General features: G+C 41.0%; 1 protein-coding gene across 1 annotated transcript in view; it reads left to right on the forward strand.

Annotated features, from left to right (window-relative positions):
* DPP6 (dipeptidyl peptidase like 6) overlaps positions 1-24,972 on the forward strand; it is a 931,600-nt gene that overhangs the window by 182,391 nt on the left and 724,237 nt on the right. The window lies entirely within an intron of this gene.

Consider the following 24,972-nt stretch of genomic DNA (forward strand, 5'->3'; position numbering starts at 1 on the left):
GTGTAAATCCTCACACCTAAAAGTTTGGCGTGAATCCTGATAGTATGTGCTGTTCTATAAATGGCGCCTAACTGGGAGCACCTATAGAGTAGCATTCAGTGCTGATTCTTGCACCTTCTATAAACAGCACTCAAGTTTGGTTACATTTGTCACTGGGAAATTAGAGAGTGTGTTGGCTTGCTACACGGTGAGATCCTGCTCCTGCACACAGCACCTCTGTGGTGCTTCACAGAGATGTTTCCCAGCTAAATATGCGGTGCTCTTGTGTTCTTTCAACAAAAAGCTTGGAGTCCAGCCTGCTGCTGTAGCCTAGTGGTTACCACAATAGCCTTAGAAATTACCAAAGTGGTTTCAAGTTCCACTACGGCAGCTGTACCCACTTCTATCAGAAAATATTTTTCTTTGTCCCACAGACCCAACTGTGGGAGTTCTTCTGTGAAATGCCTCTGTGAGAACCTTCGGTAGCAAAGTTTGGCATAGAGGTCCTGATCGGATTGTTGTCAGGTTTTTATTTGTGGGTTCAGGCATTTGATCTTGTGGTCTGTGCAGGGTGCACATTCACACTGTGGGCCTGTGCGGATATAGTTGCCCTTTGGCCTACCTGCTGGGTCCAGTCTAGGTACAATCCATGGTCATTTGAGTAGCTGTTTCCAAGGAAATGTGGATAGGACATGATAGGGGTTACATAGTAGATGATGGCAGATAAAGACCTGTACAGTCCTTCCAGTCTGCCCAACAAGATAAACTCACAGTATGTGGTATGATGTGATACTACATGCGTGTACTTGATCTTGATTTATCCTTGTGTACACGTTTGACTTTGGGGCTCATTTTTAAAGCACTTAAACTAACAAACTTCCATAGATTACTGTGTAGCAACCTTTTGTGGCTTCAAGTGCTAATCCTGTGAGGTAGAAGATTGCTTGGATCTTTTTGTTAACAACACCAGACATCCAAAATAGAATTGTTACACGATGGTTTGTTTTACATATTTATGGGAATGCCTATATACACTCCACCTCATTCTGTAAAGACTGTGCATACTATACTTCTAGGCACATTGAAGGAAGGCAGGTTTCAGACAAAGAGGCTTTGAACATTGTTCTCCGAGTCTGAAAAATATGTATGACCCTTTTATTATTCTCTTCAGATGCTATTGCTCTTCTGATGTTGCTCACCGCTGGATCTAGCATAGGCATTCTGTTGAAATTCTGGCGCTAGTAATGCTGGTATTTTAGCGTGTAAATGGCCTCCAATAGAATACTAATTAGTATGAAAATATGCATGTAAGTTTCATGGCATGTGTTTTCACTGTGGGCATACACAAGGTGAAGCGAGTGCCAGCAGAGTCTGTACCTATGTGCATACTTTTTCTTGCATACTTGGCGATAGTATACACTACCATTTACATCAGCCATCAAGCTGGTATGTGCTAGCACCACCTTGTACGTAAGTTCTGTCACCCCCTACCCTTGTATTTTATAAAGTCAACTAGGCACATACCGTATTTTTCGGACTTTAAGACGCACCGGACCATAAGACGCACCTAGGGTTTCCTCCCAAATTTGGAGGAAAAAAAAAGTGCATCTTATAATCCGAAAAATAGTTACAGGCCCCCTCCCTGTTCCAGGCACCCTCCCTCCATTACAGGCATCCCCTTCCTCCCTCCATTACAGGCACCCTCCCTCCCTCCGTTACAGGCACACCACCCTCTCTCCCTCCGTCGGAATTTTAAAACGCCTCACCTTGTCGGTGTGACTCGCACTAGCAGCAGCGCTTCAGCGTGCATGCTGCTCGGCGATTTTCACTCAGCCTTCTCTCTCTCGGCGGGACCAGAGAGCTGAGAGAGAGAAGGCGAGAACTGAGAGAAGGCTGAGTGAAGATCGCCGAGCAGCATGCACGCTGAAGCGCTGCTGCTACCGCGAGTCACACCGACGAGGTGAGGCGTTTTAAAATTCCGACGGAGGGAGAGAGGGGTGTGTGCCTGTAACGGAGGGAGGGAGGATGCCTTTAACGGAGGGAGATGCCTGTAACGGAGGGAGGGAGGTGCCTGTAACGGGGGGTTGCTACATTTGGACTATAAGACGCACCCCCCATTTTCCTCCCAAATTTGAGAGGAAAAAAGTGTGTTTTATAGTCCGAAAAATACGGTACTTGGTTTTGTTAAAATAAATATAAAATAGGTATGTGAAAACATGTGTTACCTAGGTGTCGCTGGATAAAATTACCTTTGCCATGAACATTCTGCTTTCATGAAGTCAGCTCAAATTAGGGTCAAGAAGTGAAAGAGCCTTGTCCACCATAAACACATCACACTGTTTCATTTAAATGTGCTCAAAAATAGTGACCAGGGCAATCGATTAAACCCCCTAATATGTCCCCTTCCTGCCTCACTTCAGAGAAGAGTGAACGGTGTAAAAAAGGAGGAGAACTCCTAAGATTCACCAGTGAGCTATCTCCTGATTGGCAGAGACCCCCCTCCAAAGCAAAAAAAAAGTCATGGTCCTACCAAGTAGCTGGCCACATCTAAGCAAGCTTTGTTCACCCTCTGAACAACAACAACAACAACAACAATAATAATAATAATAATAATAATAATAAAACTTTATTTATAAACCGCTATATCTGCAAGAGTCTAAGCGGGGAACAAGCCACATACAAAGTAAGGACAAAACAATAACAATTATTTCTCTACTCGACAAACTATACAAATTGCTATATTACTCTAACAATAAAATATACAGCAGTTTAGATTTATGTAGTATGAAATAATATCATACATCAAGGGAACCAAAGGCCTAAAAAAATTAATGAGTTTTTAAAGCTTTTTAAAACAGATCCATATTCTGTAGTAAACAAATTTCAATGGGCAGCGCATTCCATAATTTTGGTCCTTTGGTATAAAAAAATAGTTGATCTACATTCTTCCAAATAATCCTGATGAAATGAAGGCACATCAAGTAGCTGTTTCTGAGATGATCTCACCATTATACCAGTCTGCCATCATACTGGGCCAGGACTTGGTTATTTACTTGGAGAATGAGGGATAATTCAATCATCTAAGGAACATACTTTTGTCCTTTGTGTAGGTTGAAAAGCTGGTGTAGTTAATAGTATTTCATCTTTCACAAGTATCTAAAATAAATCTCTTACGTAACTTGGACAATCATTTTTATTATGGGTGATAAGTGCTTTCGACAAAGGCTCTATATATAATAACTACAGCAGGCCCCTCTGCAATGAGGTGAATGAGATTGATCTCATTTCGTATTCAATGCAATTAGGATATATCAAAAAAATTTATATCAAAGGTAGTCACTAAAAATCTTTGTAAAAGCATCTGTGGAACCAAGGCTGACTCTTATGAGAAATGAATTGTTTTTGAGTTTTGATGTATCATATATGGCTTGTCTCAGAAAATACTTCACATCTTTACTAGCTTCCGAGGAGCACAGAAGACTTTCTGCTCGCTTCAAGCTGTTATATTTTATTTAGAGGGACAGAATGCAACACATAAACCACGGACAGATTGTAGAGCTAGATATCAATCACAAGAAGCAGCAGTATGGTAATGATCTCTTTGTATGAGTAGAGCATATTCACTTGATGTAAAACGAGCCCAACACGGCCACATCAGGGAAAAACATTAATGTCTAAAATATAAATAAAACCATAAGGAATATTCTTATTTTACAAATAATTGTACACACATATATAGTATCCCCTGCATTCTATATATGGTGACTAAAGCTGCACATACAACTTAATTGATTAATGAGCCAATCAGTGCCAGTAATTGGCTGTTAACAATTAATTATTCCCAGCTATATCCAATTATAATTTCTTTCAGTCACAGTTCCAAATAGCAAAAAATTATAGTAAATCGAAAAACTTCTTTCTTATTCAAAAATGTTTTTATTTCAATTTCCCTTTCAAATTCTCTTCATTATAGGAAATAAGTTTCTCTTCCATCAAAAACACTTTAAAACACTTAAAAATGGAAACTTATACTTGCTTGACAAGTGTCTTTCACATATTGCAGGACACAGACGTCCCCACCAACATGCCGCATGTTTCGCAACTGCTGCTTCAGGGTGTGGTCTGACAAAACTACAAAACATATCCATAAATAAGTACTAAAATTGCTTTGTGCTTAAAATAGACTATGCTTAACAAAACTACATATACCTTAGCACATAATAATCACACATACTTCATCAATGCCTGCCTCATGATGTCTCTGAAACACTGACGCTGAACGTACTTTAAATTAGATCACCTGACCCGTAAACACCAATGAATGAAGCAAAAAGACCATGATGTCCCCAAACTTATTTACCTGGCCACAGCCCAGTCGATCTCTGAATTCAAACCCCCAGGAGTCACTGTGCTCAGTGAAAAAAATCCACCATTGCTCTTTATAATTTAACAGACTGTCCACATCGTCCCCCTCCCAACCCATCTCAATTTTATCAATGACTCGCCAATCATGATGTTTCTCAAGCCAATGGCTGACAACAGGAGCCGTTAAGGTGGCAGTGTTAATCCATGATTTGTGTTCATTCAATCTCTGTTTAATCTTTCTCACTGATTTGCCCACATAATTTAAATTACAAGGACATTGTATAAAATACACAACATTGTTGCTATTACAATTCATCTTTATTCTAGTCACAATATGGCGTGAAGTTCCTGGAACCTGCCAATCTATGTCCTCCAAAGTAAGGGGACACCATTTGCAGCTACCACATTTAGTATTTCCTTAAAGTGTACCTTCATGCTAAAAGTAATCAACATGTTTGCAAGTGAGCATTCCTCCTATTCTTTTACCTCTACAATAGGCAATCAAAGGATGTTTCTACAAAGTGGGCTGGACTTGTAAAATCTCCCAATATTTGTGAATTAAGAGTAGCAACCTTAGAACTGCCTACCGAAGAAGGTAACAGTGCCACAACTCTATTTTCAGAATCTCCGCTTGAATGTTGCAATCGCAAAGACCTCTGTTCAAACTTGGCTCTATGGTATGCTTGCAGGAAATCTTTCATGCAAGTCCACTGCTTGCTGTTCAAACTCAGCAGCGCTAGCGCAAATCCATTTTAGTCTGAGATATCGACTAATGGGAAGACTAGCGCTCGACTTATAGGGGTGAAAACTCTGAAAGTGGAATAAAGTATTTCTAGATACCTTTTTTCAAAACTGTAACTGTCCCTGGAAAACATTTAACCTAACATCCCAAAAAAATACCGCTGGAACAGCGCCCAAGAACAACGCCATAATGCTCAATGCTAATGAGATGCAAATATAGGTGCGCTCATAGAGGTGAGCATTAGGGAGTTCAGCGGGAAGATTGTGCTTTGGCAAGGGAGGATTGTGCAGGCACATGCGCAGAAGAGTTCCGTGGTAAGCTCGACTCCTGTGTGTATGCAAAACCCAAATGTGAAGCACAGATTGGCATGTTTTCTGTGGCCTATATATGCGTTTAAAAATTTTTTTTTTAGCTTTGATCAGTGGTTCCCAAACCTGATCCTGGAGGCACCCCAGCCAGTCAGGATTTCAATATATTCACAATGAATAATCATGAGATAGATTTGCATGCAGTGGAGGCAGTGCATGCAAATCTCTCTCATGAATATTCATTGTGGGTATCCTGAAAACCTGATTGGTTAGGGTGCCTCCAGGACCAGGTTTGGGAATCACTGGCTTAGATTCTTATATTTAGACATTAAGGGCTTGCGTGGGTTTCCTTCTGCTTCCAAAAGCAACCGAAACCAGCAGATTTTGCAGAAGGAATCATAAGAGAATCATGAGAAACCCTCTTTTCCAACACCCTAACACCTGCTCCGACCTGGCGTTATTTTTTACAGCAGTAAGGCAGTTTTGTTTTGGATGCTCTTTTCTGAGCATTGGGGAGAAATACAAAATGACCTCATAGCATAAGCTTGACTACATTTGCCTGCTATATGCACAAGTGCCTTTTACGTTCGTTTCCTGCGTTAGAACCCTCTGACCATTCTGCCCAGGTAAATGTGGGCGCTAGTATGTAAATGGGGAATCAGTCTTTAGTGGTCAGCATTTTCAAAAATGCTGATTGCCGTGGGCTGAATATTAGGGGTTGGTAGCTCACTGACTACAGTTTTAGCAATCTCGTTTGTGAACCCAGATCTGAATGTTAAGAACACACAATAGACAGAAGCAAGTTATGGACTCCTAGCATTAGAAATATCTGGCCTTTTGAAAAGCTGGAAATTTTTGGCAATTTTTTGAAGCTCTTACTGCCTTGTTTGGACTGGTCATTTGGACTTGGTTCTCTTCCACCCCTGGTTTGGTTTGATTTTATTATGTAAAGCAGTGTAGATATGGTCTGTTATAAATTTTCCAGATATAAGTGCCTAAACTTATGCATGTAGACCCTGTAAACAAATTAAGTTTACCTGACATCTAAGGAGAGCAAGGGTAATCCTTTTAAGTCCTCAAAGTAACCCATCGGCTACTGTGGAATAAACTTCTCAGTTTCATGCACTTTTTCTCCCCCTTTTGGATTGCTTTCTTTATCTTGTGTTGCCTTGCATAAGGTTTAAAGAAAGCTCTGGCCAGTTACAGGCACTAGAGATTGAACATATTGGTCCTTGGTAAACTGTCTGTTTCCAAGCCAGAATGTAAAAGCATCCCATCTCAGTGATTCAGCAATACTTTATTTAACACAGTATTAATCCCACAGATACCCTAGTCATCTCCCCAGAGGTGACTATATTCACAGCACGCACTTCCTTGTGAACAGGGAATGGAGACGACTGTTCACCATTCCTTAAATATAAATCCAGCATCCATTAGCTTATTAGTCCTGCCATATGGCTATGCAGCCCTGAAATTACCAAAGGCAAGTGGCACACCCCCAGAAAAAGCTCTTTTTAATCCTGATGATCAGTACAATTCATTGGGTACTGGCCTACTGGTTCTGATGCTGGGCTCAATGCAGGGTTCCATACCAGAGCCATCCAGTGGTTCAGTGGAAGGACACTAGCCTTCTATCCCATTAAGGACCTGGTCCAACCCTCAACAGGCTTTGTGACCCTTGTGGAAACTGTAGAAGGACCAGAGCAGACATAAACAACATTTAAACAAACCCGACATGGCCACGTTTCGCTGAATAGGCTGCATCAGGGGTAAAAACTAAGCTAGCTAGACTCCTACAAAGATGGAAGCAGCAGCTTCTGTGCTATCTGCCATTGAGGAAGTACCGAAGTCATCTTGGATGCTCAGTTTTACTACCAGGGCTAAGCATAGTGTGTCCCTAGCTGGCTGTTTTAGTTTTTACCCCTGATGCACCTATTCGGAGAAACTTGGCCATGTCGGGTTTCTCTAAATAAAGATTCTTTGGACTTGATAGTGTATGCTCTGGGCCTTCTTCTGTATTGTTGCAAGCCACCGAGTGCCTCTTTCCTGTTTGGTTTGCCCTTGTAGAAACTGTGACATTTCAAGTTTTTCTGTAAAGAGATAACTTGGGTTCTCAATAATTGTACATGTTTGTGTGCTACTGTGACTATGGAAGATTGCCTTGACTCAGTTTGCACTCTATTGGGCAGTGGATGAAAGGAAGTCATCTAAAACTGAATGTTGCAAAAACTCAAATTTTATTTTTATCTGGATTCCGTACAGGTGATGTCCCTATCCACTTCTCAATAGATGATATGCAAATTGTCATTGCCCAAAAGATTTGGAATTTAGGGGTAATTCTTGATTAGGCTCTAATGACAACATCACAAGTTTCAAAAATAATTAAATGGGTTTTTGTCAAATTAAGAACTGTTGGAAGAATCAAAGATTTAATAACTGGGTCCAATTTTAGAATGGTCATACAGAGCATTATTAGTCCTTGCTTTGATTACTGCAATGGTTTGTCGATTGGAATTCCAAAATCTTATTTAAGAACCTTGCAAGTGATGCAGAATGCCACAGCGAGAGTGGTAACAGGATGTAATAAACAGTTTATATTGGCTACCAATTGAACAAACATATTAAATTTCAAATATTGCTACTAGTTTTCAAAGTATTGAATACATTTTATTTCTGTGGTGGTTTCAGCAAATCTTATATCAACCATCAAGGGCTCTCAGATCTAAGAAAATGCTACTTGATGTACCATCCTTTCATATAGTAAGGCTTGAGGAGTATTGGTCTTTGATTTTTTTATCTTATTGGACCTAAATTGTGAAATTCTCTTCCATATAATATAAGAGCAATTCAGAACATGGGACAGTTGAAAAAAGAACTGAAAACCTTAGTATTTCAACAGTCATATGGAGTAAACTGAATTATAACAGTTGAAATGTGACATTGGAACTGATTTATAATGAGATTTGAGATGTTTACCACTAGGATGCTGAGAGGTTTATGGCTATACCTGTAATTTTATACTGTGATAATGGAGCTTTGATGGTGATTGTCTCCTGATATGTATTATTCTGGGATTCTATATATCGCACCAAGATTTCCGTGTGGAAATCAAAGCATATTCCATAACAATGCGTATAACTTAATTCATTAACATGCTAATCAGCGCCGATAATTGGATTTTAACAACCAATTATCAGCACTAATTGGCATTAATTAGAATTTACGCACACTACTGTCTAAGCGTATTCTGTAACATGGTGCGCATAAATTTTAAGTCGCATAATTGAAAAGTGGGCATGGTCATGGGCATGGAATGGATGAGTCATGTGCATTTCTAAAATCTATGTGCATTGTTATATAATACACCCGCTCTGTGCCTAATTTAGGTGTCGGGATTTATACCAGGTTGTAGTTGGCGTAATTTACCATTTCTAAATTTAGTCATGTTGACCGGCAATCGGCATATTCTATATACCGCAGGGAAATTTAAGTCTATTCTATAAATTTTAGGCGTTCTTTAGAGAATACGCCTAGACGTGTTTTTTTCCCATGCAGATTTTTTTAGGCACCATATATAGAATCTATGCTTATGTGTGTCACCATTTAAATTATGAATGTTTTATTGTTTTCTACCAAGAATTTTGAGATTGTACAGATTATAAATTAATGAAAACAAGGGGCCCTTTTACTAAGCGGTGGCAAGCACTAACGCATGCGTACCGCATGTTAAAAGGCGCTATTGTGGGATGCACTCAAACACCCCATGGTAGTTTTGGAATTGGTGCACACTAAAAAATAGGTTTTATTTTTAGCGTGGGGGGGGGGGCGTGTTTGGAGGCAGAGAGTAGGCATGCCCTGCAATAATAAGGTAGAGTGGGTAAATCGTCATGTGCTACCCAATTAGCACAGGGTTAGTGCGGGAGCCCTTACTTCCTAGTAAAAAGGTGACAGATGGGCTCAAGTGCTAATAACTATGTGCTAATTAGGGAAATTAGCGTACAGCCAGTAATGGGAAAATAGAAACTGTGACCATTTTACAAGCTGTGCTAAAAGTGACCTTAGCCTGCGGGAAACTCATATGCTAAAAAAGACCCTTAATAAATACAGGGGTCCTTTTACTAAGGTGCACTGAAAAATGGCCCGCGGTAGTGTAGGCACAGGATTTGGGTGCGCGCAGATCTATTTTTCAGCACGCCTGCAAAAAAATGCTGGTTTAAAATTTTTGTCGAAAATGGATGTGCAGCAAAATAAAAATTGCCGCACGTCCATTTTGGGTCTGAGACCTTACCGACAGCCATTGACTTAGTGGTACGGTCTCTCGCGTTAACTGTAAAGTAATCACCTACGTACATCTAGTTGGAGTTGCCGCCTGATTTTTGCCACGGGCCCGAAAATAAAATATATTTTTGGGCACACGTAATGGGCACGCGTGAAAAATGAAATTACCACGCAGTAGCCGGGTGGTACCTCTGAATTGGTGTGCGTTGGGCACGCATAGGCACCTACGCGGCTTAGTAAAAGGGCCCCACAGGTAGGTTTACAAGATACGGAAGCAATCACAGCTATCTGCATCTGTGACATCTACGGATATTTTTAATAACTGTCTTGATAAAATGTGGGGCTATAATCACTTGAATATCAACAGCTATCACTAGCCCATGTCAGAAATAATGCATGAGTCCTTTTTAAGTTTTAGGTCAAATAATTATAACAATAGCTATAAATAATTCACAGTAACATATTTAAGTAGTTCAGAGCTTTGCAAGTAACTATGGTTTCCCTTCATACAGCAGGAAAGATAATAGCAATCCTCAATGAACTGTTCTGTTTGAAAGAAAAAAAAAAGTTCTTGCATTGTTGGGCTCTGGCACTATCCTACAATGCTCATTTGATGAGAAAATAAAGACCATCAGAATTTTCACAGAAGAGCACTGATGTTCAATATTATAATAGCACCATCTGTCAGCATAAAGTGTTTCAAGCTGCAATATTGATCTTGTTACACTGGGGATCAGGATGATATTTTGAATACCGTAAGCATCTGCGATCATCCCAGCCCCCTACTCTCTCTATCCTCTCCCTGCCATTTCACTGAGATTTAAAACAAGCCAGTGTAGCTATAAGTAAAGGTCACATCTTTATTGACAGAACATAAATCCAAACATTTGAGTCAGTTCTATTAAATTTCCCATGTGCCTGATGTAAACTCTCAGCAGTGTAGCCTGAGTGCTTCCTGATCTGTATCATGCCCATCATGGTCTTGCAATGGATGAATGATAAGAGCATAAGGATTGCCATACTGGGTTAGACCGAGGGTCCGTCTAGCCCAATATTCTGTTTCCAACAGCGACCAATCCAGGTCACAAGTATCTGGCAGAATTCCAAAAATTAGCAAGATTCCATGCCTTGAGCCCTAGGGATAAGTAGGGCTTTCCCTGGGTCTACCTTAATAGCTGTTTATGGACTTTTCCTCCAGTAACTTGTCCAAACCTTTTTTAAACCCAGCTGCACCAATTATTTTTGGCACATCCTCTGGCAGGGAGTTCTAGAGCTTAACTACTGCATGTATTAAGTGAAAAAAATATTTTCTCCTCTTTGTATAAAAGCATTATTATGTAACTTCATGGTATATTGCCTTAGACTTTGTATTTTTTGAAAGGGTAAATAATCTATTCATGTTTACCTGTTCTACTTCACTCTCCCTCTTTTGCTTCTCTCTCTCTCCCCCACGCAGCATTTCTCTCTATTGCCCCTCTCCCTCCATGTAGCATCTTTCCCTTTCTTACCCCTCTCTTCCCCCCTTTGCAGCATCTCTCCCCCTCTCTCTCCCTCCCTTCGTTTCTGTGGCCAGTTCTCCCTTTCTTCCATATCTCCCTCCCTTTCCTAGCATCCCTCGTCTAGATCTACCCCCCCCCCCCATATACCTTAATGAGCTTCTCTCCTCAAAAGGGCAGTGGTAGTGATTCATATATGCTGCCTGTGGCTGACCCTTAAACCTTCCTTCTACCACATTCCACGTGGAAGAAATAGGAAGTTGTGTCAGAGGTGGCGGGAAGTGGCAGGGAGAAGGCTTCTGGATCAGCCACAGTAGGAATTGCTACTGCTGCCCTTTTGAGGAGTGAAGCTCATTAAGTGAGGGGGAGAGGGAGATACAGGACCACAGGAGCCCAGCTTGTTTCCCTCATGCCAGCTATCAGATGTGCATTGCTGCTGGGTGGGCCTGAGCCCAAACTGGGTGGGCCCAGGTCCACCCATGGCTACACCCCTGAATACTAAACAGAGTTCACTTTAAATTAGTGGTTCTCAACCTAGTCCTTGGAACATACCTAGGGGCCTTAATTCTGTAACGTGTGGTTAACCCTCGGAAAAAAGGCTACTGCGCAGTTGCGTTAAGGGGTTTTATGGTAGTTTGCCTGTTTCCATGTGTGAAACCATACACTACATCATTTTTCAGATTTTTTTTTTCCATCACGGGTGTGGCATGGGCAGAGAGTGAGCATGGAAGCGTTAGCCAGCAAGCACATTACTCATACCGTACTCTAACTGGCTAATACAGAGTTAACATGGTCCTGCATTAACTCTCAGTAGGTGCCCTGTGCTAATGGGAACATTAACAAATGACCTGCAATACAAATTGTGGGAATGCCCTTAAAAGTGTTACGTAAAATATACAGCTACCACGCAGTAAAATCGCATATTAATCCATGCTAACTGCAAATTTTAGGAGTGCATTTCATAAAGGGACCACATTAATGTGTGCAAATTTCCTAAAACACATTTACTGATATCCTATAAACCTGGCTGGCTAGGTGTGGAAAGGGTTGAGACCCACTGCCATAAGGAAAGAGAGGTTATCATGGGGGTTCCTCTGGGTATTATTGAATAAGGGGGATCAGTTTGATCGGAATGATTTGTTTTTTTACAGATGATACTTAGACTTGCAATAGGTAGGTAGGTAGTCCTGATTGAAGTAAACAAAATGATTGATAGGTCAAGAATTTGCCAGCTAAGACTCGATGTAAAAAATGTAGAATCATGCATTTGGAATGCTGAAATCTAGTGGGATGTGAGAAGGATGGCAATCAAACAGCAGACTCACAGTGATCTTGTCTAATGAGTTTAGGATTGCAAAACAACATGATGAGGTGGTGAATAGAGAGCTAGGGGACTGCTGATATACACAGATACAGATAGTCTTCATATAGAAAAGGAGATTGTTTATGCTTCTGTTCAAATTGTTGTTGAGATCTATCTACAGTATTTTATCAAGTTCTCGCTCTACTTCCAAAAAGCTGTAGACAGAATTGAGGTAGTCAAGAGGAATTCTACCCAAATCACCCAAATCACGTGTCATAGAAAATGAGACTTAAATGTTAGAGAAGCAGATTACAAGCCAGGGTTCAAATCCTACTTCTCTATGGGGCCCTTTTACTAAGCCATGTAGGTGCCTGTGCGCACCCAATGCACGTCAATTTGGAGTTACCGCCCGGCTACCGCATGGCCTGTGTGGTAATTTCATTTTTTAGGCACGTCCACTACCCGCACCAGAAAATACATTTTATTTTCTGGAGCGTGGCGAAAATTGGGCAGTAACTCTGACTTGACGTGCGTAGGCGATTACTGCACGGTTAACACGAGAGACCTTACCACTAAGTCAATGGCTGGTGATAAGTTCTCAGACCCAAAATGGACATGCGCCAATTTTTATTTTGCCGCACGTCCATTTTCGGCAAAAAATTTTTAAAAGGCATTTTTTACAGGGGTGCTGAAAAATGGATCTGCACACGCCCAAAACACGCGCTTATACTAGCGCAGCCCATTTTTCAGCGCACCTTAGTAAAAGAACCCTTTTGTGACCACTGACAAGTCAATTCACCTGTCACGTGTGATCCAAAATCCTCATGCTGACTGACCTTTTTACTGTAGTAAAGTTAACTGTGGGGAATATCTGTCCTCCTTACATCCAGCAAAAAGAAGTGAAACTTCTTTCTTTTGTAATTATTTTACATTTGTTTATTTGACTATGGTAAGCTATTTTCACATTGTCCAGGCCAACAGTTAACCCTACTCCCTGTTCCCCTCAAGCTGTATCCCACCCACCATAGCAGTAATCTTTCTCAAGAGGCTTATATTCTCCACAAAAGGCACCTTTCCACATCCTACCTCCATAATGGACCCACTTACCTATCCCTCTGGAAACACGTCCTCACCTATCAAGGGAAGGGGGGTGGATCTTCATTGTCAGAAGGAAATTCAGAAGTTCTGCTCCTCTCTTCAGATGGAGTGTGAAAAACAGTGAAAAAGAGTGGAGGAGTGGCCTAGTGGTTAGGGTGGTGGACTTTGGTCCTGAGGAACTGAGTTCGATTCCCGGCACAGGCAGCTCCTTGTGACTCTGGGCAAGTCACTTAACCCTCCATTGCCCGCCACATTGAGCCTGCCATGAGTGGGAAAGCGCGGGGTACAAATGTAACAAAAATAAATAAATGAAATGGGGACAAACATTTATTATTAAGGTGATACTGGACAGAAGGTAAAGTCATGTATAATCATATCATAGACCAAAAAAATAATACATCATAGATAAAAGCAAGGTAACACACTTGAGGAACTTCTAAAGTACCTAAGAATATAAGGCATTGAATTTACAATGATCCAACATTATGAAAGAGGCACAAAGAAATTAAATGGAGACACCAGTTTTCCTACCTACTGTATTACCAAACATTATCATCTTGTAGCTGTACATCCTACTGTTTGCTACCATAACCTTCCTTCCTCATCTCCAATGCTTTGCATAGTGCAAATATACCATAGATTTCGACACATGTATCGGCTTATAGATACAAATCCCATTGCAGCCTAGGTGGTAGACTTTGGTTCTGGGGAACTGAGGAACTGAGTTCAATTCCCACTTCAGGCACAGGCAGCTCCTTGTGACTCTGGGCAAGTCACTTAACCCTCCATTGCCCCATGTAAGCCGCATTGAGCCTGTCATGAGTGGGAAAGTGCGGGGTACAAATGTAACAAATAAAATAAATCCATTCACAGTCTTCTTAGTAAATTGTATATAATTCGGGCATAATGGAGACTTGGACCTTGGTTAGATCAATAGTGACTAAGTAGTTGCCCTCCACTATTTAGCCTGTAGTGGTCACTGGTTTTCAGCCACTTATCTCAGTGGGCTTAATCAAACTCATTTATTCAATTCATGTCTGGGCACCGGCATTGACTGGTTGATATTCAAAACTATGTAACTGGCCAGAAACAACTGCTGAATGATTAAATTGCTTTTTTGGGGCTATCAATTAATTTTCAGCAGCACTTAACCGATTATCGCCACTGAAAATCCTATATGGTGGGAGAGGGGAGGAGATACTAATGTTGATGCTGTCAGGGGGGTTTGGGGTCCAAATTTGTTGGAAGTACGGGGATGGGGAAGATCAATACCGTCAGGAGCATCAATTTTAAGACGCTGCAGATGAAGAACCCTAGGATAAGCCAGAACCTCTTTTTCTCCACGTACAGCTTTTTAAAATTTGTGCTACCTCTATAGCTGCAACATAAAAACATCTAGCCCAGCATCCTGTTTCCAGCAGTGGCCAATCAATTAGTAGCAACATTCCATGCTACCAATCCCAGGGCAAGCAGTGGCTTCCCCTATGTTCACCTTATTAACAGACTACACATGCACTCCAATACACATACCCCTTGATATTCAGCTGGTGGCAGGCAGTGGTGCTGACCCCAGATATTCAATATCGTAAGTCTTACTGGCAACAAATAGAAGGAAAGACCAAACTACATAGAATCAAAAAAAATGGGGTCTTCCAAAAATAGTGCAGAGAAAATATCAAAATGTTTATTGAAATAGCTGCTCTTTATTCAAAACTCCAGGGCTTTTTTGAGGGGGTTCTTGGGGGTACTGGCACCTTTTCCATTGTCTGCTAAAATTGACCCATGGACCCCAAGTTTTAATGAAAGAGCTCGGGCTCTACATACCAATTCTGCCTTGTCATAGGTTCTGTGACTGGTTCCAGGGGTCTGGCTATTGTGGGGTGGGTCCCTCAGTGATCACCTCACCCATGAAGGGTGCCCTACCATTTGAGTACCGGCACCTTTTTTCCTAGAAAAAATGCACTGCAAAAATCACAGTGCACCCAGCATTTAAACTTCACTCTTAAACATGCTGCACCAAATAATCAAAGCGCTAGTGATTTTCAGTGTTTGAAACTCAGCTTCCCATAAAAAGCTGCCTTGTAAAAAGCAGCCTTGCAAAAATCAAAGCACCTGTGGTTATCTTTATTTAAACCCAGGCAGCATATTGAAAACCACTCGGAGATAACCGACAGGACCAATTTCACCGTTACCATCAGTGTCAATTCATATACAGACAACCAATCTACAATAAAGTATAGAAATAGTTAGTAACCAAAAGTAAAAAAAAAAAAAAAAAGCAGTGGAGCTATATCTAACTAACTTCTTTAAACACTTACTCTGTGACTGCTGTGTATGTGGTATAGATTCACTTCCATCTGACCATGGCGCTGCTTACGTCAGACACCCATGCTGGTTTTTTAAACACTGAAGCCCTATATATCATCATAACATTTAAACTTCACTAATGAATCATAAAAACATCTCTTACATTTTAACATATATTAAAAACATTCCAAAAACAAAACAATAAAATTAAACAAAACCATAACATTTCTTTTATAAAATTCCATATATTCATCAGATACAAGATCGCCATCTATAGGTCATATGTAAATATCACAAAAATACTGCCCATTCTAAACCTCATTTAAACCCACAAGCTGCATCGATTAAAGTCTATAATTCCACTTCTCTTCTCTGCAACCTTTGTAATCTGTTGCCGCCTCAGTGCCCACATGGTTCCATATCTATCACACGACAACGTAGATCTTTAAACTTGTGATTATTGTCTAAACAATGTTCTACCAGTGGTGCTGTTAAATGACCCATTTAAAAATTAGACTTATGTTCCAGTAATCGTGCTTTAAACTTCGGCTTGTCATACAGACGTAAATCTTCTGTACATAAATTACATATTCACTTTTACAATTAGAAAAATGACATAAATTATATACTTTACCATCAATGGGATTCTTAAAGTGGTTAGTTTGCATCATAACATCACATAGTTAACATTGCATACATTTATAATGACCCAAAACTGTATTTTTGAAAACAACAGAATTTCTTCCTTTCTGCTGGACACAAGATCTCCTTTAAGTTCTTATGACAGGAAAAAGCCACTCTAAGGTCTACGTTTTCAAAAGCAGGATGCAATTTCACTAAATTCCAATTATTCCTAATGATCTTATTAACCTCTGTACAATTAGAGGAAAATTTCAAGATACATGTTTGAACATCACTTTTAGCATTATGTACATTCTAGGTTGCAACAATAGGTATATTGTGTGGACGCTCTCTAGGTTCAAGCACCTCATAAACAATTTGAATTGCTTCATCTTGGGGTATAGAGGTGTAAAGAGAAGTAACATCCAACGTAACCAAAATATAAGGTTTCTCTAGAATCTGTATTGTGGTCAAGTTATTCAAAAAAATGTGACATGTCTCATGTAAGATTTACTCTTAACAACTTTGGGTTTCAAAAACTCATCTACAAAACAAGAAAACAGTTCAAGCAGTGACCCAGTAGAAGACATAATAGGTCTACCTGGAGGTTTTATTATGGATTCTTGGTATAGTGTAAAAAAAACAGTATAACAGGGTGTTGTTGATTCAAATATCTAAAATCTTTATTGGTTAATAAACCAGATTGTACACATTATTTGTGTTGTCAACTTAGCAATAGTTTTTTTATAACCTTCTTCTTGATAATCGCTAGAGTTTAAGATTACAACTGCACCCCCTGTGTCTGTTCTCCTTATGGTAAGCAAATAATCTTCTTTCAAGCTTTTCATCACTACTCTAAGATTTTTAGACAAATTATTAAAGCCACATAAATGTTGTTTGTCCCAAATACTGCCCAGGTAGCGTGCGTGACCTTACCGTTAAGTCAGTGGGTGGCAGTAAGGTCTCAGGTCGAAATTGGACATGCACTGCTTTTTATTTTGCTGTGCGTCTATTTTCCGTCCCCTTAAAAAGGCCCTTTTTCCAGGATGTGGCAAAAACTGGCTCGGCGCACACCCAAAAGATGCACTTGCACTGCTGCAGGCCACGTTTTGCTGTGGCTTAGTAAAAGGTCCCCTAATTTTTTTTCTCGATTGCATTGTACCATTGTACCTCTAATCATATAATCTTCATTATTTGTAGGGGCTAATCTACATTTGTATAATTGTACATATTTGTAGATTTTTTTTATTTATTTATTGTATTTTTTTATGTATATGTATTATTCTGATATTTCAGTGTTCTATTCATTTGTTATCATTCTTATTTTTTATTGAGCTGTCTCATATTGTAAATAGCTGTTCTCTGCTTTAGATGGAATTCAAATAAAGAGGTTGAGCAGGGTCTGGTATATAAGCCTACATACTATTGCTCTTATTTCCAGCAGGGAGGAAGTATGTTTAAGTTTTGTTTATATTATTGATTGGGAGTTCAGTTTTTTATTTTGGTCTTTCTCTCTTACCTTTCCATATTTATATGCAAAAGAAATATGAATATCCATTAACAAATTTAAATACATGCTATCATAAATAATACAAAAAAACCCAAATAGTTGTTATTCCAAACTGTAAAATCAAACCAAACAAAAAACAGATTAAACCTTAACAATGGCAAGAACAAAAAGTGAAGATAAAAACACTAAGGGAAGGAAAAGCCTACATGAAATCTATAGAAGCAGAAAATATGTGCGAGCATTTGAATCCGTTAAAAAGAGAGGCCAATATTCAAATATGCTGAACTCCTAAACTTAGGCACCTAAGCTGGATGCCTAAGTGGCCCTTTTACAAAGCGGCGATAAGGCTATCGCATATGTAGCGCATACCAAATTGACACTACTGCCCAATTAATGCACCTACCTGGCGGCAATTTCAAAGTTGGCGCGTGCTGTTTCCCGTGGTAGAAAATATTTTTCTATTTTCTACCACGGGGCGTTACCAGCGGTAATCGGCAGCATGGCCACGTTGATACACGCTGCATGAGTACCGCATGTGTATCACATGAGCCCTTACTGCTAAGTCGATGGGTGAAGGTAAGGGCTCAGGCAGTAAATAGCCACGCTCTACTTTTAATTTCAGTGTACGGTCACATATTGCCCCGTTAACAAGAGCCTTTTTGCCAGCCATGGTAAAAGATGGTCCATCACATGCCAAAAACACGCAGCCACTTTTTACCGCAGCTTGGTCATTTTGATGCTAGTGCTGAAAATCAGTGCTAAGCTCCTAACTTTTTTGTTCGCCCTAAATCTGCCCTTGCTGCCACTCCCTTTTTAGGATCCTAAATTTAGGAGTCTAGTGAAATTTTGAGCATAAATTTAGGATCAGTCAAAGAGACCAGTCTAGCCTAAACCCTTTGCAAACTGATCCCCAAGTATTTAAAGAAAAAAACCATAAACAAACTTCAACCAAAGACCCCTTTGCTACTCAAAGACTGATGTCGTTGAGCAAAGGCAGCTACAAAGCATTTTGTTGGGGTTGTTTCGGTTATAAATACTCAAAATTTATTGTGGGTGCCAAGACATTGTATTCCTAATCTTTAAACTGTATCTTACATTTGGCAGGTTATTACAGTGGAAAATTGGTGCCTAGCTTAACAGTTTCAGAATGAAGAGTGACAAATTTCTTCAGTTTCCTACTGCTTTGTATGTGAGGCATCTGGGAGCAACCAATCTCAAACCCAATAAATGTTTCTATTAGGGTCCTATAAAGTGAAATACCCAACCTCTCTCAGGTCCCAACACAAGCATTAGCAACAGGGTAACTTTTTCTAGTGCAGAGACTACCAAATACTTGTAACATGTGTTAGTGGGGGAGCTCAGTTTAACTAAGCACGGTGTATTGGAGAGAAATTTCAGGGCTGATAAGCGTTAAACTCAACTGATAGTAGCTAAACAATTCAGGCAGGCATTTCTTTTTGTATTATTATATAGTGGTCATTTTACTAAGGTGCCCTGAAAAATGGCCTGTGGTAGTGTAGGCATGTGTTTTGGCCGAATGCAGGATCATTTTTCAGCACACCTGTAAGAAATGCCTTTGTTGGGGGTGGGGGCCGAAAATGGACATGCGGCAAAATGAAAATCGGCCTGCATCCATTTTGGGTCTGAGACCTTACCACCAGCCATTGAGTTAGTGGTAAAGTCTCATGCGTTAACCGGGTGGTAATGGTCAACATGCATCCAAATGCTGATTACTGCCCACGTGCCAGAAAGTACAAATATTTTCTGACGTGCGTATCGGACGCATGTCAAAAATGAAATTACCACCCGGGCCATGCGGTAACTCAGAATTGGCACACATTGGGCATGCATAGGCGATTACATGGCTTAGTAAAAGGACCCCAGAGAGAGCCAGTAAGCTTCATGTGGTCTTGGGAAAGGCTTACCACTAGTTAAAAAGAATTGTAAACAAATGGGCAATTTCTTAAGGAATAGCTTCCATTTAGGGTTTAATTTCTTGGCCTATATGTACTACTACTGCTACTTATCATTTCTAAAGCACTACTAGACGTACGCAGCGCTGTACACTTGAACATGAAGAGACAGTCCCTGCTCGACTTAGCTTACAATCTAAATAGGACAGACAAACAGGACAAACAAGAGATAAGGGAATATTAAAGTGAGGATGATAAAATAAGGGTTCTGAACAAGTAAATAAGGGTTAGGAGTTAAAAGCAGCATCAAAAAGTGGACTTTTAGCTTAGATTTGAAGATGGCCAGAGATGGAGCTTGATGTACCGGCTCAGGAAGTCTATTCCAGGCATATGGTGCAGCAAGATAAAAGGAGTCTGGAGTTAGCAGTGGAGGAGAAGGGTGCAGATAAGAGAGATTTACCCAGTGAACGGAGTTCCCGGGGAGGAATGTAGGGAAAGATGAGAGTGGAGAGGTACTACAGAGCTGCAGAGTGAATGCACTTATAGGTCAATAAGAGGAGTTTGAACTGTATGCGGAAATGGATAGGAAGCCAGTGAAGTGACTTGAGGAGAGGGTTAATATGAGCATAACGACACTGGCGGAATATTAGTTGTGCAGCAGAATTTTGAATAGATTGATGGCTAAATGGAAGACCTGTGAGAAGCAAGTTGCAATAGTCTAAGCGAGAGGTGATAAGAGTGTGGATGAGGGTTCTGGTAGTGTGCTCAGAAAGGAAAATTTGCTGATATTATAGAGAAAGAAATGACAGGTTTTAGCAGTCTGTTGAATATGTGCAGAGAAGGAGAGGGAGGAGTCGAAGATGACCTCAAGGTTACGAGCTGATGAGACAGGAAGGATGAGAGTGTTATCCACAGAAATAGAGAATGGGGGAGGAGGAGAGGTTGGTTTATGGGGAAAGATGAGAAGCTCAGTCTTGGTCATGTTTAGTTTCAGATGGCGCTAAGACATCCAGGCAGCAGTTTCAGACAGGCAGGCTGATACTTTGGCCTGGATTTCGGCTGAGATTTCTGGTGTAGAGAGGTAGATCTGGGAGTCATCAGCGTAAAGATTACTACTACTATTTACTACTATTTAGCATTTCTATAGCGCTACAAGGCATACTGAAAACTATGGGATGAGATCAGAGTACCAAGGGAAGAAGTATAGATGGAGAAAAGAAGAGGTCCCAGGACAGATCCCTAAGGTACACCAACTGACAGTGGGATAGAAGTAGAGAAGGATCCACTAGAGTATACCAGGAAAGAACAGAGCCCTGGCGTGGTCAACATTTAGCTGCAGGCAGAATATTCAGTTCTGGCCCATGTTTGGGTCTAATGGCAATTGTGCTGGGACCTGTGTAAGGGATACAGGTGCCCTCTGCACCCACAATCCCCCCTCCCTTCCTCCCAAACCCTTGTGAAAGCATACAAGCTTCCCTTTTTCAATCCCCTTCCAGACCCCCCCCCCCCCCCCCCCCAGCCAGGTCTATACTGCTTGATACTTTTTTGCCAGTGAAAAGAGTGGAGTCAATCAATGGAAATGGGAACCAAATACTACTTTAATATACTCAGGGACTGAATACAAGGAAAAACCTGACACAGCTATGTTTTGACACAACATGTGTCTGCTTCAGGGGTGTAAGTTCTTGTATGGGAATATCAGACATTAAGAATTGAAATCAGTAACTGGTTCTGTATTCAAAGATTCTCAATGTGCACCTCAAGTTCAGTGAGTGAAAATGATCGGAGCCATAAAGCGCAAAGCATATTGAGAATCATTGAATACACAACAGTTTTTAATGCCTGGTATTTCCATACAAGAGCTTACACCCCTGAAGCAGGCACATGCTGTGTCGGGTTTTCCCTTGTATTCAGTCGCTGAGTATATTAAAGAATCATCTGCTTCCCATTTTCACTGATTTACTGCATGCTAATGCTAACATTAGCACATGACCATAAAATCAAAAACAGAAAAAAGCCCTTTTGTCTGCTGCACTAGAAATTCTATCTCTGTGTGCTAATGATTGACGCATGCTGAATGCTAGAGATGATCATAGGAATATATGGGCATCTCTAGCGTTTAGCGCATGCCTATTTAACGCATGCGCTAAAAACATTAGTGTGCCGTGGTAAAAGGACCCCTATGAGAGGAATTCTAAACCATCTCAAAATGCCAAACATTGGGCTCCTTTTACTAAGCCGCGTACATGCCTACATGCGCCGAACATGCGCAAAATTAGAGTTACCGCCCGGTTACCACGTGGCCCTTGCGGTAATTTCAATTTTGGCATGTGTCCGCTATGTGTGACTGAAAAATATTTTTTATTTTCTGGCGCGCTTAATGGACGCACGCCAAGTGGCATTTGATGCGCATAGGTCATTACCGCCCAGGTTCTTTCCCCTTAGATCTATGGCTGGCGGTAAGGTCTCAGACCCAAAATGGATGCGCAGTGATTTTGATTTTGCCTCACGTCCATTTTCGGCAAAAAAGAGGCCTTTTTTACAGGCACCCCAAACCCACCCCTTCACTACCACAAGTCATTTTTCAGCATGCCTTTGTAAAAGGACCCCATTGTATTTTTGGTGCTCGTATCCTAAATCAGTTTATGTGGACATTCAGTTTCATAAAATCCATTCAATAACAACAAAGAGACCCCACTCAAAATATATATAAAGTGATAAAGAAAGAAATTATGGGGCCCTTTTACTAAGGTGCGTAGGCGCCTATGTGTGTCCAACGCACGTCAATTTGGAACTCCTGTCCAGCTACTACATACCCCAGGTGATAATTCAATTTTTTACACATGTCCAATACATGCAGCAGAAAATATTTTCTATTTTCTACCACATGGTGCTAACTAGGCAGTAATCGGCAGTGTACACGCGCTGACGATTACCGCTCGGTTTACGCTTGAGACCTTACCGCTAAGTCAATGGGTGACAGTAAGGTCTCAGGCCGAAAATGGACAAGTGCATATCCATTTTTTACCACAAAAAATGCCTTTTTTACAGGCGTGCTGGAAAATGGACATGCGCACCTCTAAAACATGCACCTACCCCAGTGCAGGCCATTTTTCGGTGCGCCTTAGTAAAAGGACCCCTATAAATGACTAATGTTTAAGGAAGAAAATTGCCTCAGCTCACACAGATTGCAACATTACCACGGGATACCTCCTCATGTCCCACGTAAGTCCTTGCAAGCTGCAATAACTGCTTACCACAGCTTGGTAAAAGGACCCCTAAGACAGTATAAAAATACATTATTATTATAATCTCAAAGTGCTTGTTTCATTGCAAATTAAGAGCCCTGTTTGCTAAGCCTTGCTAGAGAGGTGCAGTAGCGTTTTTACCTCATGCTAGGCATTAGTGCGCACTAACCATGTAGATGCCCACAGTATTCCTATGGGCATCTAAACCAGGGGCATAGCCAGACTTCAGCAGGAGGGGGGTCCAGAGCCCAAGGTGAGGGGGCACATTTTAGCCCCCCCTGGCACCGCCAACCCCCCCGCCATTGCTGACCCCCCTCCGCTGCCGCCACCACCACAAACTTTGACCCCCCCCCACCAATGACCCTCTCAACCCCCCCTCCTGCCGCCAACCCTCCCCCGCCATCACCGTCGCCTACCTTTTCTGGTGGGGGACCCCAACCCCCGCCAGCCGAGGTCCTCTTCTTCCGGCGCAAGGCTTTGTTCTGTTTTTGTGAGTCTGATGTCCTGCACGTTGTACATGCAGGATGTCAGACTCACAGAAACAGAACGAAGCCTTGCGCCGGAAGAAGAGGACCTCGGCTGGCGGGGGTTGGGGTCCCCCGCCAGCAAAGGTAGGCAATGGCGGGGGAGGGTTGGTGGCGGGAGGGTTGGTGGCGGGAGGGGGGGTCGAGAGGGTCATCAGCCGGGGGGGGGGGGGGTCCAGGGCTAAATCTATGGGGGCCCAGGCCCCCGTGGCCCCACGTAGCTACACCACTGGTCTAAACGGTTAGTGTGTGCTAATTTTTAGCACCCGCTAAAAATGCTAGCACGCCTTTGTAATCATGGCTCTAAGTAAATATACAATCAAAGCAATATAAAGTATTGACTAATAACAACAATGAAAATTAAAAATACATATAAAATTAAGCATAACACTGATAAAAAAAAAGCCACATTTTTTAGCAGTTTTGTTAACCTCAAATAGACATGTTCTGTCAGCAATTCAGTTGACAGTGAATTCCATTTATCTAGGGCAACGTCAAACTAAAATTGCCTACTTATCATTTTTTTTTCTTAATACTGGAGGCAGAAGGAAGTCAGACTTGATTTTTGTGTATAGATCGACATGAGTGAGATCTTGACTGAATTAACAAATGCATTGACAAACAGTAAAGACTAAGTCCATGCAAAATCTTAAAAGAGAGACACAATAGTTTAATTTGAATTCTTCTGGTAAGAGGTTGCCAATGTATTGTTTTCAATAGTGATGTAACACTAACAAATTAATTTTTGTAAAAAATAATCTTAGCTGCTATGTTTTTGGAGCAACTGACGTCCAGACATAGATTTCTTAGGGGTCCTTTTACCAGGCTGTGGTAAAAAGTGGCCTTAGTGCACCCTTATTGCTGGTCTTTCCCTACACACTAGGAGGTCCTTTTACTAAGGCACACTAACAGATTTAATACACGGTAAAGACTATTTTCCTATGGGTGTCATATCTCTTAGCATGTGCTAATCGTTAGTGCATGCTATCTGTTAGCATGCCTTAATAGAAGGACCCCCAAGGCCACTTTTTCTACAACTGGAAAATGGCCGATTTTCCATTGTCCCCATTAATGGCAATGTGCTAATGTTGAAGACATAGAAGCAGACACAGTTGTTAAAAAACAGGAGACTTTATTAACATATAAATTAATTAAAAGACATGCCTGACACAGCTGTGTTTCGCCTGGCGAGGGTAACTTCAGAGGCTAAACATATTGTTAAAACAAACAAGACCAACATGTGAATAAAACAATACCAAACCTTAAAACCATACTAACAT

The sequence above is a fragment of the Microcaecilia unicolor genome, chromosome 1, assembly GCF_901765095.1.
Source record: "Microcaecilia unicolor chromosome 1, aMicUni1.1, whole genome shotgun sequence".
In the NCBI taxonomy this organism is placed as follows: Eukaryota; Metazoa; Chordata; class Amphibia; order Gymnophiona; family Siphonopidae; genus Microcaecilia; species Microcaecilia unicolor.